Source organism: Mesocricetus auratus, unplaced genomic scaffold, assembly GCF_017639785.1.
Source record: "Mesocricetus auratus isolate SY011 unplaced genomic scaffold, BCM_Maur_2.0 Super-Scaffold_100019, whole genome shotgun sequence".
In the NCBI taxonomy this organism is placed as follows: domain Eukaryota; kingdom Metazoa; phylum Chordata; class Mammalia; order Rodentia; family Cricetidae; genus Mesocricetus; species Mesocricetus auratus.
The window spans coordinates 18,300,159-18,315,896 of NW_024429200.1; the positions used below are offsets into that span (position 1 = coordinate 18,300,159).

The window sequence follows — 15,738 nt, forward strand, 5'->3', positions numbered from 1 at the left end:
GAGGTGGCTTGGGCATGTGCTGCCAAGCTGGAGTACCTCCCACTGGCTGTCTTCATTAGTGTGGTCACCACCCTTTGAGCTGTGCTTCGATATGGCTCCTCTAACCACTGTTGTAAGCATCCTGCTTCTTCTCCAGCATCTCCCAAGGACTCCTTCTCCATACATTTTGCCACAGATATCACATTTACATTTACTTGAATGATTCTTCTTTTTTTCTGCAAATGGGGTCAGAGGAGACTTGAAAGGGAGCTTGCTTAAGTATCTGTGTCACCATCCACAGTTGTTCCTAGCCACTGAATTTTATACCACTGCCTATAAAGAACGGTTACTTCCAGTTATGTAACAGTTAGAGGCCAATGTTTTCTGAACTGGTTCTTACCTGTACTGGCAGACAGGGTGTGCAGGAACTGGGCTGAGAACTGGCTGCTTTCCCAACCTGAAATTGTCCAAATGGCACTTCCTGATGAGTCATGGAGAGTACATGGGCAGGGTACTCCTGTGTCATTACCAAGGTTACTGAAATACTCTGCTATTGAAACATACTTTTGTTCTATATAGAGACAGATGTGTTAGATGCATTGTTCAAATTGAAGGCCCTTAAAAGGCTAGTCTACTCACGAATTTTATATACATTCCCCTGATCTGCAATTCCTGGTACAAATACCTTTGAGATATATGCATCTTTTAAATAGATGGTTTGTGTTTCTCTGAGCAGTAGGGTTAAGATTAGCTAACTGACGTATTTGCAGGGTTAGTCACCTGATCAATAATTAATTGCATCTCTGTTCATCCAGGAGAGCACAAGCATCTGCCAGATGAATGAAAAGTGGCATTTATTACGAAGCATTGAACAAGGCTTTGGGTATACAGCACTTGGAACTTAGGGGGTGGTAAGCAATAGTTGTACTCATTATAATCAGAAATAGAAACATGTAGAGTAAGTGAGCACTCAGTTTCTAAGGCAGTCTAAAACATATCATTATGCTCTTGTTCCTGAAATCGTGTGTAGCTGAGGCAAGCATGAGGCACGATGCTGCCACATATACCCCTGTAGCTTAAGCAACTCTTTCAAAAGTCCTGGGAAGTTTCATCTTATCATCTCTTGCCTTCAAAACTATGCACTCTGAGATATACATAGTGATCAGTTTTGGAGAAGTAGAAGAAAATGACAGCAACAACAAACCTGTGCATTGTGAGATACACACAGTGCCATCAGATCAGCCTTGGGGAAGGAGAAGAAAATAAGAATGTCTAATAGCTTTTAAGAGGCAAGCATAACTTATGCTCTCTTTTCTAGTTTCATCCAGTACCTAACAAGGTAAGAGTATTCTATGGGGGCTACTAAATGGAGTCCATTTCCTGTGGAGACATAATCTAGATCCTTGTGGAGAACGAGTGAATCCATGTCTCTTCTTTGTGCTTTTTGGGGCCAGATACCTTGTAAAGGAGTTGATGGAAGGATAGGTTCTTTCCAGCCAAAGATCTTGCTTTTGTCAAGATGACACAAGAATAAGCCTAAGTTCCCCAACTATAAAAACGTGTATGATATTGACATCATCCTGTTCACCAACTGGTGTGAAAATCAATTGAGAAAATAAAGGAAAGTATTCAAACACATTTATAAAACAATCTATTTCAGGAAATCTATCAGACCCAGAGGGTAACGAAAGTTTGAAAGCACAGTCCCTGTCTCTACCTCAGGCAGGGCAGGTCCATTCTTATGGACATGGTGATGGAGATGTACCAGAAAGCCACTTAGGCATTGGATTAGGACTGATAGAAGACAGGTCACCCAGCAGGTTATTTTTAAGTAGAATATCATACGAGTATGCATATATAATTATACCTTGTTTCTCATTTTTCCTTCAGCGTGGACTGACTGATTGGAGGTTTCCGCTCCACTTTTACATAAACTGTACCTAGAAGCCACCATATATACTTCCCAGTAATTACAATTTTCTTAAAGTAGAATGGTTACTTAAAGTCACTTAGAAAGCAATTAAACTTGTAAAGGCACATAGAGAATGCTGTGGTTTAGGGAGGACAACTCAGAAATGGTATCATTTAAGCTGGACCATTGGCAGTCCAACAGGTCAAACTGGGAAGTATGTGCTGAGGGCTGGTGGAGAGGAGGATTTTAAGGCACAGGGAACAGTATGTGAAAACCAGAGAAAGGCTGAAGAAGACCCTCAGCAGTTTAGGGACATGTACCTCTGTACAGAGGACCTGCACTGGCTGGTTCACTACCTGTGACTCCAGATCCAGCATTGCTTGGGTCCTCTGTCCTCCTTGATACACACACATGTGCATATAACCACATACAATCACATGTGCATATATATAATTTTAACCAACTTATGTCTTTTTTTAAAATTAGAAAAATCTTATTTTATATATCAATCCCAGTTCCCTTTCCCTTCTATCCTCCCATGTCCCCCACCGACTCTCCATCCCATCTCTCTTCTGCTCCACAGAAAGGGTGAGGCCTTCCATAGGGGATCATAAAAGTCTATCACATCATTTGGGGCAAGGCCTAGGCCCTCCCCTGTGTGTCTAGACTGAGAAAGTATCCCTTTATGGGGAATGGGCTCCCAATGTCCATTCGTACACTAGGTATAAATACTGTTCCATTGACAGAGGCCCCATAGGCTTCCCAGGTCTCCTAACTGACATCCACGTTCAGGGAACCTGGCTCTATCCTATGCTGGTTTCCGAGCTGTCAGTCTGGGGTCCATGAGCTCCCCCTTGTTCAGGTCATCTGTTTCTGTGGGTTTCCCCAGTCTGGTCTTGACCACTTTGCTCATCTCTCCTCCCTCTCTGCAACTGGATTCCAGGAATTCAGCTCAATGCTTAGCTATGGGTCTCTGCTTCTGTTTCTATCAGCTACTGGATGAAGGCTCTAGGGTGGCATATAAGATAGCCATCAATATAATTATAGGGAAAAGGCATTTAAGGTAGCCTCTCCACTATTGCTTAGATTCTTAGTCAGGGTCATCCTTGTGGATTCCCAGGAATTTCCCTAGTGCCAGATTTCTCTTTAAACCTATAACAGCTCCCACAATTAAGGCATCTCTTTTCTTGCTCTCCTCTGTTCTTCCCCTGACTTAGCTTATAAAACATAAAACAAATCTTGACTTAAAAATCAGAGAACAGCAAATTGTAGAAAATAAACTTTAGCCATACTTTCCTAATGCCTGCTGGGGAAAGGTGACTCACAAGCGAATTTCTCGAGACCTGGAGAGACACGGTTCTGCCCACTGTGGGCCACCTTTGGCTGTAACACCACCCTTCCTTAGCTTCCTAAACACCCAGCTCATCTTAATGCTACCTGTTTAAAATTTCTCCACAGGCTCAACTACCAGACCTCTGCTCCCACATCGGCAAGGATGGAGGCATCCAAGAATGTCAGCATGAGCCACCTCCAGCCCAGGACTGAGACTGACCCCAGTAATGACTGCCTTTGAAGGTGAAAGACTTGTCTGCCCACGGCAAAGCCAAGAGCAGGTGAAAATTAACTCCCTGTTACTCAGTTTGCTGAAAACCGCGACTGCAAAAAGGATGTTGCCTGGTACCTGGAAATGAGGATGGCTTTGCCCAGCACACCTTCTTTCCGGTACCATTCCTTACTTTACAGTCTTGGTCATTCTCCAATGCCACCTACCAAGCAACAGTGCTCTGTGCCTTGAGCCTGCTGTCCCTTCGTCAGATAATAATGTGCTCATTTTTCCCTCTCACAGCAATATTCCCCATGCCTCTGTTAGAATGGGCCTTTCATTTTGTCTGAGTCATATACCTGAATCTGGAAAGAGGCCCTGCACTCTCCAAAGGTTACTGGTTGACAACTACCTAAATTTAGATCCAAGAGCTCTATATCTCATACATCAATCTAATAGGAGGCTTTCTAATGAAAAAATGCATTCCACTTCCTCATCCTTTAAGACAGTCTAAAAGAGTTTGTCAGTCACCTGGACAGGGAAAAATACTGCCCCTTGAGAAACCTGCCTGTTCTAGAGACTTTAGAAATACTGCAACAGATACCTAACATACAGATTGACATGGTTTCTTCAGTCCCTGCCCACTGTAACTCCTTGACCATGACCCACTTTACTCTCTAATTAGCTCTGTCTTCTACTATACTGTGTCTTCTCCAAATTCTGTTCGTGGAGATGGCAAGGAGTGTGAGCTCAGAGGAACTCAGAATAAATATCTGGTGGCAAGGTCGCTTTTAATAGAAAGTTCAAACAGCCTACATTGCACCTACTAAATAAACATTCCAAAACCCCCTGAAACCAAACACAATACAAAAAATGCATTAAAAAACTCACCAATGAGAAAACACTTTTCACTAATGGTACTATCCTCCTAAAGAGTCATAGCTGGGACTGGGTGTTGGTGGCGCATGCCTTTAATCCTAGCACTTGGAAGGGGGGGTTGGAAGTGATGGTGGGGAAGGCAGGTGGATCTCTGTGAGTTGGAGGCCAGCCTGGTCTACAGAGAAAGTTCCAGGACAGCCTACGAAACAATACAGAGAAACCCTGTCTCAAAAAAAAAAAAAAGTCATATAGTTTTGTTATTACATCAAGAGGGTGAAACTTAGGCTTCTGTGTGTGTGTGTGTGTGTGAGAGAGAGAGAGAGAGAGAGAGAGTGTGAGTGTGAGTGTGTATGAGTGTTGTGTGTGTGTGAATGCACACACTACAGTGTCTGTTTGTAGATTGCATCTTGTCAGAAGACGAAACCATGTAACAGCAAATAGAATGTATTCACTCTCTGGTTAGACAAGTACAAAGGAAAATCATTTGTGTGAATATTTGTCCCTGGCCTTGGGCAGATCTGCAGCTTGTTACTCCGAAGTAGAAGTGGGAAGGAGGAGAAGAGGAAGGGGGATTATTTTCCCCACTTCCGTAGTGTGTTGACCTCACCCTTCCCTTGAATGGGTGAGTCTGTGGTTGTGCCAGCATTCATGATTCCCTTCAATCTGGGTTATACAGAGAACCACAGCTATTTTCCATAGACTCTGTTCCCAGCTGAGGAGTATTCCATCCTAATGAACTTTTCCCCATGGCTCCTTTAAAAAAACAGGACCTGGAACTAGACATAAGGACAAACACACTTCTTTGTTCTTTTTTGTTCTTCATGATCACACCAAGAATGGGAAGGGTATGTGTTATGGCCCCCATATCCCCTTTAAGGACTGTAATTGCTCTCTATATGGTTTTCTGAATGGCTTGAACTCTGATAGCAATGAAATTTGACATTCTGGAATTATTTGAAGTAGGCCTATATTTTTAGATGAATATCTAGAAACAAAGCAAACACCCTTCTGAAACCCAAAGAACCCTGGAGTGATTAAGTTAAAACAAAGGACAATTAGTTGAGAATCTTTCTTGATTCAATTTGAATTTTCCTAATGTTTGTGAATGTTTTAAGACACACTTTTAATAGACATTTTTACCAATTTTGATTGTAGGACCAATTCCTTTTCTTTGAATTTCACTTTTTGAAAATAGTAAAGTTGAAACTGTTCTGCTCAGATTTCAAGGGGTATTAGCTCTCTGCTCACATCTTCTGTCTGGTCTTGTGAGAGTGGTCCATTGTGCCTCAGTACAACAGTTTCTTTGCCACACTGAATCTTAGACACCAAAGACAGCCTCTCTTCAATGGGGTTACTACAGGGGGAAAAAAAGAGATTTCAGTGCCTCATAGAAGGGACAATCTAATCCTCTTTGCTGGTACATCTGCTGTGGCAGTTTTGCTCTGCAAATCAAAAGGCATTCCATTAATTAAAGTTCCTTTCCCTTTCATTTTTATTCAGTTTGTGAAATGTGACCAGTATTCAGCAAAAAGAAAAAAAAAGTTTCAGGCCACTTTATTCACAAATTTCCACCCAAAGGGTGTGCACTGGGATTTGTTGCCTGATTTCCGTTGACTGTCCCCCTCCCCTCCCCTTCTATTTGATGGAAGGAGCCCTTCTCCTCTGGCAGAGTGCAATACATTCAGAGGGCTTTACAAAACAAAGCTTTGAGCTCTGAGTCAGCAACAAACTCATCTTTGTTCATGTGGTTCTATTAAGGAAAGAAGGCCAATTTTATGCAGGTTTCTATGGCTGGCTTCACAAAGGCATCTCTCTGTGTGAGAGCTCTCTGGCAGGGACAGCCGACTCTGAGATCATCGTTTTCAGTAACCAGCAGCTGCAGTGGAGACCAGAGAAAGAAAATCATAAACTGGTTTATAGAGTGATTTTCCTGGGGAGACTGAAATATAAATGTGTTCTCGGGTTAGCAGTTAATAAAGGCAGCCTATTGGCTGCATGCATGTACATAGCTCAAGGCCTTCTCTACATTTTCTTTTAGTTTTAGTGCCAAACATACTTTGATTGGATATTCATGTCTTTTGTCTTGAAGAGGAAGTGCAACTCATTTGCATTTTCCTGGGTTTCCTTGGAAATTCTAAGGAATTCCTCTCCTTCGTTTAATGGTGTTTAGTGTGTTTGGGATTACATTAAATTATATTTTCACAGTGTGTCTCCAGGCCATGAACATTTGTTGAACAATATAGTGCAGGTTCCATAAGATTCCAAATTGGACCACCTGGAGGTGGTTTAAGACTTCTGAGATACACAATAAATAGTTCCTGGGGAAAATATTTAAGAACCAACAACATAAAAACATGACCATTTGTCATGAGACTTTAGGAGGCAGAGAAGTGTATAGACTCTATACTATAGACCAATCTGTGCTCAAATTTCTTCAAAAATGTTTTAGTAGGTTCATGCATGTTCTGTTTCTAAAATTTTGGTTTAATTAAGTCATGATAGGAACTGCTGGAATTAAACTTCTTTTTGTTGCAGAACATCACAAAATCTGACATACACTAAGAAGGAGCACTCCTTTCATTCCCTCTACCTTCAATAGAATAACCTTGGACTTTTGCTCCAAAGATCATATTTGAGGAAATTCTGATCATGGCTGAGAGTCAGTACAGCATAGCCATTGAAGTCTAGAAAAACTCAGGCTACCCTGCATGGCAATGTAATTGGGAGAGAAAAGAAGAAATATATTTGGTTTTGTGTGGATATATAAAATTATTATGATCATAAGCTATCTGGATAGTATCTATTTGTAAATCAATTACAATGTCTAAGAAGAAGAATGTCCATTACCTTTTGGTAGACAGATGTAAGTCATTGTCCTTTACTTTTCCTGGAGAGCCATCTTGGATTCCTAGAACAACCAAACCTTGTAAGTCAGATCACCCTCAAACAAGGATATCCAAGGAACATAGCAGCTTAATCAGATTGAACTCAAGTGATGACAATGATAAAACTTTTTCACATCACGGTGCAGACCCAGAACTGAAACATTGGTTGAGCAGAGCATACCAAGTATGTGTCTAAGTGTGTGTATCTCCTGGCCCAATGTTTATTCTAATTAAGCTTAAAGCTCATGTCTGGGATTCGTGGGTCCTAGATCCCTCTAGACCAGTGGTTCTCAACTGTGGGTTATGACTCCTTTGGGGCTCCCATATCAGACATCTCACATATCAGATACTTACATTATAATTCATAAATTCATAATGTAGAAAAATTACAGTTATGAAGTAGCAATGAAATAATTTTTAAAGACTTTTTTATTTTTGTGTGCATTGCTATTTTGCCTATGTGTATGTCTGTGTGAGGATGTCAGGTCCCCTGGAACTGGAGTTACAGACAGTTGTGGGCAGCCATAATGGTGCTGGGAATTGAATCTGCGTCCTCTGGAAGAGCAGCCAATGCTCTTAACTCCTGAGTCATCGAAATAATTTTATGTTTGGGGGAGGTCACTAAAACATGAGGAGCTGTATAAAGGATCACAGCTTTAGGGAGGTTGAGAATGACTGCTCTGGATAGAGGTCAGACTGCATAAACCCCTTCTCTGTTTTGCCTCCTTATCTGTCTCTTCCTCACCAAGCTAAAGAGAGGTGACTAAGACTTGCCTGCTAGGACTGCTGAGCTCTGGCTTCTGCTTTCAGGACTCTATGTACAGAGCCAGGATGGGATCAGGAGAAGAGATGAGAAGCCTGTGCTGTTCAAGTAGCCGAAAACCTAGCCTAAACTACCATACTGCTCATTCATGGCTACTAATCTCAGATTCCAGGAAAAAAAAATCACATTTTCATTATGTTGTACTCTATTGTAGACTGAGATCTGATAGCAAGACTTTGTTCATTCTTGTTTTTTGTTGCTTCAGGCAAGAAAAAAAAAACAAAAACGTGCTAAGTGCCAGGTACAGAGTGAAAATAAGTGTGTGTACCTGCTTTTCTGGAACACAGAGCTAGAGGGGACAAAGGGAAACAATGTGTTGTATAGTTTCCAATCATGTGGTGACCTTCCCTCTTTATAAAAGGGAAAATGTACATTCAGAACTGAGTGCATGTAGGAGAAATTACTAATATCCTGAAAGATCCATGCAATCAGTCTACTCTGAAATGTGCTTGGCTCAGGGGAGTTTGCTCCAGACAATTAGCCTGATACTTTGTTGTAAATGATTTGCATTTACGCCAGCTGCACTTCAGGATAATCATTCACCATGGGTAAGGATGGGACTTTGCGTTATTTACCCGGGATCTCTGAGCAACTGTCCCTGTTTGTCAGCGACTGATGAGTCACAGTTCAAGTGAGATCTGGTCAATGTGCCAATTATTGCCAGGGCACAAGAATGATGATTTCTACTTTGGAATCCCTGTTGCAAGTCTAAACTTCTCTGGGGTTGAAAAACAGCCCTGAAGACACACACCTCACCATTTGACATACTATGGCACACAGAGGATCATTCTGCAGTCTCCACACAAGCTGGGGCTTGACTAAGGGTGTTTTTGTTATGATAAAAAGAAAGATAATGACTGAGCTAAAGAGAAAGACAGTGACAGAGAAACTGATAAAAATAAGACCCTGCCAGAATGCTTGAAAACCTTTAAGAGAATTCAGGAACAAATAATCTAGGTTTGTAGTTCCACCGTTAGCTGTTGGCCTTTGGTCTGGCTCATTCTCTTTCCATTTCTAGTTCTAAGCTCTAATTGGAGAGATGGGACATATATACTGGCATCGTAGATAACTACAGCCAGGTCAGCAAACAGCTGTCCCTGGGCCACTTCTTAGTTCAACAGTATGCACACCTGCAGCCTGTCCTAACACTAGAGCTATGAATCAAATGGCAAAGGGGAACACAGTCCCACCAGCAGGTTTTCAGACAGTGAACAGCAGATTCTAGGCCTCCTGAGCACATAATCCACAAGGAAGGTATTGCCTCCATTTCACATATCCCCTTATAGACTTCTAATTTAGTGTTTATTATGTTGGGGGCAGGAAAATGGTAGCAGAGATGGGGAGAGGACAACACAGGGCTGTCTATAGCACATCCTTCCAAGCTCAGCCCAAGAATTGTACTGATTTACTTTACAGGCTTAAGCAAGGATTTGGGGTTTAATGTAACAGATGTGAAAGATATTGAAATGTAATTTTTACTTTAAGATCTTACCACGGCTGCAATGTGTTGGAGTCACCTGGAAGAGAATAAGATTTGAAGGAGGATACCTAGAAAACAGCTGCAGACTTGTAGACAAGAGATCATTATCCCCGTGGGTCCCTGCAAACCGCATCAGTTAACAATGAACAGAATGCCCTCACATTCTTCAAAGCCCTTTGAGACACTAGGGAACAGATTCATCTGTGGGAGGAAGACAGAGTGAGAAATAAAGCCCTGATTCCCACACTTCTTACTACCTACGTCAGTGTGGCTTTATTATTCATCCCTCCTTGCTAATAGAATTTTAATATTCCACTTGTTTTTATCAATATGACTTTCAGAAAATGCTTCCCCCAAAAGACAAAACTGTAAATAACAGCACTGCTTGCTGCAGGTGCATTCTGAAAAAATACAAAAGTTAGATTGCATATCATAATCTAGAATACTTTCCCTTGCTATGTCCAGTAACTAATCTGTTACATTACAGTCCTTCCACAATCTCAAATGAGCCCTTAAATCTCACAGTTCTGCCCTCTTTCCCTTCATACTGAAAAGGTACCAAAAATTGTCCATGTACGATTCCCTCTTTCCTCCTGCTATGCTTTAAGGATGGTTTCAGGTTGGGCCCTTTAATTGTCCATGTATTAGAGACTCAGTCTATTGTGTGGTGGTGATGCTGTAGCAGTGTTGGGACCTTCCAGAGCTGGATACTAGGAGGAGTATTTTGGGACTATGCCCTTGGGAGTCTATTGTCCCCTGTGCCTCAGGCTTCCTGTTGGCAATATGATAATTTCGTCACAGTCAAGAAAACCCTCACCAAGCTGAATCAATATCAACTCAATGCATGGAATCTCTTAAAACATGAGCTAATAAACACCTTTTCTTTATAGAGCTAGACTGTCTCTGGAAATTTGTTATAGCAACAATAATAGCAAAACCTTATTAGGAGAAGAAAACCTCAGCTTTGTCATATCTCTGTTATTTTGGTGATATTTATGGAGAACTGGCTTTTGACAATCCTGGAAATTCAATGAGATCTAGTCAAGGCCACTTTCTATTGTAATCTAAAACTTTCAGTATAAAAGTAAAGTAATATAAGGTCTCTGAAACTTTAAAATCATGGGTCTCACAAAAGGACTTTCTATTTCTTAGTTTTTATTTTCCTTTGGCACCCACATTGTTACTTCATTTTGCTCTCTTAAAACAATAAGAGCATTTACAGAACCACCTGATTGCCTAATCCAGTTTGAAAACTTGGTATTCTTGCTGGAAATTCACCTTATTCTGTAACACTTAATTTGTCTCTTTTAGTTTTGTATGTCTACAAGTGATGTCATAGGGAAAGGATGGGGAAGAGCCTCCTTAGTCTTCTCCTGAATTGACCCTGTAGTTATCAAAAGGTTTGTATACTGACAGGCTTGCTTTGAGTAAAGTTTATTCCTAGTAAGAGATCAACTATTTTAAACAGTCTTCTGTTAAAAATCTGTAGGAAATGTTATCTGTGTTGTTCACTCTCGCCACTCTATTCAGGATAGTGTTTGAAATCCTAGCCAGAATTACAAGACAAGAAAAAGAAAAAGAATGCATTCAAATGGAAAGAAACAATTTAATAATCCCTCTATGAAGATGTTAAGAATGTATACTTAAATTGTTTGGGGTACTGGAAGACACTTTCCTTTGATACCATAATATCACCCAACTACAAGACCTGAGACAAAAAACAGTGACTTAGCTGAAAGATGTATCAGTATAATAGTGGCACAAATGTTATGGGAATAACTAATCACTTTCTTTTTTAAGAGTTACTCCATCTGATCCTGCTAAAGTGACAACAAATGAAAACAGATAAATCATGAGGCCTGAGGAAAACCTACTAGTACTATTTTGCTAAAGAAATGTACCAATTATGGGTTTGGTGTCCCGTGCCTTTAATCCCAGAACTCTGGAGGCAGTGGCAGGTGGAGCTCTATGAGTTCAGGACCAGTCAGGTCTACATAGAGAGATACAGAGAGATACGTGAGAGACAAGATTTTGTACAGATCCTGTCTGGAAAAAAAGGAAGAAATAACAAAACAGAAAAAGAAGGAAAGAAAGAAAGGAAGAAAGAGAGAAAGAAAGAAAGGTAAAGGAGTGTAACAATAAAATGACTTCTAGAGACATTGCTATGTCATATAGAAGAGCATCACTCAATCCTGTTTGAGAAGCTTCTTCTTGAAATAAGCAGTAATTTACACAGAGATGCACAACTGGACAAGGGGCAGAGTTAGAGACTTTGGAACACTTAGCCCTCATTAGATGTCTTTACCAAACTCCATCTCTCAGGGCCCAGTGATCTATGTAAAACAGGAGATGGAAATATTGTAAGGAGAAGAGGTGGTGGACAACTCCAGGAAGGAGTGTTTTCCAGACAGAATCAGACTAATGCACATGTGAACTCACAGAGTCTTGGACAGATGCACAAGTTCACACCAGAATAAAAAAAAACCATCCCAGTCCTGAGAAGTAGACATGAAGTCCCACCCCAACCACAGAGATATTTGCAGTGGATATCTACTAGATAAGGGAAAATCAGATTTTTCCACTGGAATGATGTAGGGTGTATCAGTCACATTCTCAGACAAGCCCAGGAGTGTTTGGCTAACACAAACTCTGCTGTTACTGTATGCTTTGTGCTTTGTTTTGCTATTTTGAGTTTTATTTGTTAGGAAATTTGTTTATGTTTTTGTTTTGTTTTTAGTTTGCAATTTTTGTTTCTCTGTTTTGCTGAAAGAGTTAAAAACATGAAGCTGTGTGGGTAGGAAGGTGGGAGAGATCTGGGAGGAGTTGGGAGAGGGGAAATATCCAGGATCAAAATATATTGTATAAAAATTTAAATAAGAAATAAGCAGAAGTGGCTTCTGGAAGAGATAAATTTATTTTTCCCTATAATCCACTCATTGGTTTTCTAGAGAGTAGTATTTAACTTTTACCTCATGTTGTAGAGTGTTGTCCTCTGGGCAAAGTATCTACGATCTTCATTAGGTCAGATATGCGAAAAGTCGGTTTTCATCAGCTCCATGGGCTATTGACATTTCCACATAGAATGAGACAGTGTGCTGACCATTGAATGCTCACCTGAATGTCTAGCCACTTCTCAGACATTTGTATTCAATTGTGCCGTAATTGCACATTGGATCTCAGGGAGGGGCTAGAGTATATAGGGTGGGGGAAGCTGGGTGAAGAGATTTTATCTATGTGGCCATGGGGGAGCTATCATCTATGATGGGTACATATCTGCTAATATAGCTGTTTTAGGGGCACCCACACTCCTTCTGTTAACCCCTTCACCATGTTCCACAAGTAAATCTATTAAACTCATTAGTTCATCATGGTTTCCTATTGTGATAAAACAATGACCAAAAGCAACTTGGGGAGGAGAAAGGGGTTTAGTTCAGCATCCATCTCAGGCTTACTGCATCACTGAGGGAAGTCAGGGCACTGAAACGGATGCTATAGTGGAATACTGGCACATTTCTTCATCGCTTGTTCAGTCTGCTTTCTTATATAACCCAAGACCACCTTGCTTTCGGCCACCAGTTCTTTCTTTCAGAAGTTCACTATGTGTTTAAAGAAGCATTGAAAACTGGAATATTTCTACATGTTCTGTACAGCATTTAAATTCATGAAATAATTAGAAAGTGCTACAAAGAAATTCATGAGATTGGGCAGGTGTGTTCATGACAGAGCTCCTTTAGCTATGATATTGTCCTCTGTTTCTCCCTGAGAGGAACTGCTAGGTGTATATTCCTGTAGTATTCTTAGGTTCTTTTGTTTGACTAAACAGTTTGAAGAAGAGTTTTTTTCAAAAAAAAACCATAATATCCATAATATTGTTAGTTTAACTAAGAAACTTTTCTACGGTGCTGTGAGGAATTTGACTATGTTATCTCAATCCAATTTGAGTTCCCTTGACTGAGAAGCAGAATAAAGTTCTAGTTGTAATTCCTCCCTCACATCTGAGTAATAGTATTCAGATGTGTGAACTTTCTTTTAAGCATTATTTATCTTTACTATTGTCAGTTTTATACACACATATATATTGTGATTATATTCTCTCCCATTACTCTCCTCTTCCTTTTCCTCTAAATTCCCCCTTTCTTCTTAACTTATCCTCTACTGGCTACATAATTAGCAGAAATTACGTCCCTTTCTACAGTAGCCAGTAACCATCAAGGAAGGGATGGGGACTCATGGGTACCTTTTTTAACCATGATGGGAGGTTGAAACTCCCAATCTTGTGCAGGTATGCATTGCTGCTAAGTGTTCATGTCAGAATGGCAATATTTCCTGGCATTTCTCACTATCATCCAACTCTTACATTCTTCCTGAATTCTTTACCATGATATTCCTTGGACCTTGTAGGTGGGCACAGAGAATGAGATACAGATGATTAGAGTTGAATAGTCAACAGTCACTTCTTTTTAACACTTTGACCAGATAGGAGTCTCTGTGTTGACCACAGCTCTCTGCAAAAAGGAGCTTCTTTGAACCAAGACAAAAGCCATAGGGTTAAAAACAAAAATATTTAGAAGGAAGTTGCATCAGTTTAGGAGAACAATGATGGTATATTTTCCTTGCCTCCAGGACCTCCCTAAAAACGAACTTTTGAACATGTTCATAATACAAGATTGTATTCCCTGTCATTAAACAGGCCTCCAACTCAATTGCAAAGTTATTGCCTATGCCCTGTACATCTGTGCAGCTACTGCACCAGTAGACATCTTGCCTATTAGGTCAGTATTTCAGTAAGCATGGTCTATAAGTAGATGAAATCATCAACAAATTTTCTCCTCCACCAGCCTGCATGAAACCTCCTGGGAATGTCAGCAAGGAGGGAGTTTCCAGCATAGTTATAACTGGATTTCTCTGTGTTCTATATGTGTCTTCAGAAATAGCATTTTATTCTCTTGATTTGGTAAACAACTAAGAATGATAACACTAGACTATATTTTGGGGGGAGACCTCTGGGGCCTCTCTGATTACTAATCCATAGGGAAGTGTCTTGAACCTGCTGGGGTTTTTATTCAAAAGCACACAACTTCTAGGAACTTAATTGTCTACTCCTGAAACACACCTCCAGTCCAAACACATTATTATTATTATTATTATTATTATCATTATTTCAATTAAAAACTCAAATAACTCCTATGAATTCAAGAGCAGTTTGTGGAAGAGGGTTGACTTTAATCTCTCTGTATATATCACCTTCTAGATGATAACATTAACTCTCCCCTCATGCAGAATACAGCAGAGGAGCCGTTATGATACTGAATGGTTCAGCAAAAAGAATAGGAAAATCTGTCACTCTGGAGACAGAAGCTGTCATATTTGGAAATTTGACATATTCTTATGACAATTCAAATAGTGATGAGAATTTGGAATGATCACATCCCCAAGTGTTAATGGACCTCTTGGCAGCTTACACTGAAGCATAAATATATGAAGAACAGCTACAATAGGAAATGAAAGTATCTGCACTCACACTGGGCTACACAAATGGAACTTTATGACTTGACTGTTTTCATTAACATGCCTTTTCATCACATGGATTTACTGTTATGTGACTTTCTTATTAGAAAGAGGAAAGATGTCCATCTGGATAGTCATGCATCCGTTTCTCAGAAACCATGTGAAACATGGTTTTATGTGGCTCTCTTTTATTTTACTGTTAAAATAAAAATATATCTTAAAAATATATTTTTGATTCTAGGAATTTCCTGAAAACCCCTTTTCAATAAGCTTTAATTGTATAATAAATATCATTAAAATATTAACATCCTACACTCTTTGGAATCTATGCTTCAATATTTTTGTCTTATTGCACCAATCAGGACTAATTTAAATAGATCTATAATAATTTATTAAACTGTTTAATTGGATAGCCACATTAAATGTATATCAATGCTTTTTATCACTGGTCTTTGTATAGAAAAAGGTTCCTAATTACCATTTAGTCTAAACACTAATTCTTAAACTTTTCCAGCACCCAGTATTCTTTTACATTCCTCTTCCCTTTGAGGTTGACCTATAACACATACAACAAAGTGCACAATTATTTTTGGGACAGTCAATAAATTTATATACACATACACACCAATCCAGAGTGTCCACTGCCTAAATAAAAGTAATATTTTAAGCACACTGTTTCAGTTTCCTAATCTCCCAAAAGCTAGCTACATAAAGGCAACCACTTTCTGT

At 39.9% G+C, this 15,738-nt stretch overlaps 1 pseudogene; it reads right to left on the reverse strand.

Annotated features, from left to right (window-relative positions):
* LOC101842270 overlaps positions 1 to 15,738 on the reverse strand; it is a 78,453-nt pseudogene that overhangs the window by 23,437 nt on the left and 39,278 nt on the right.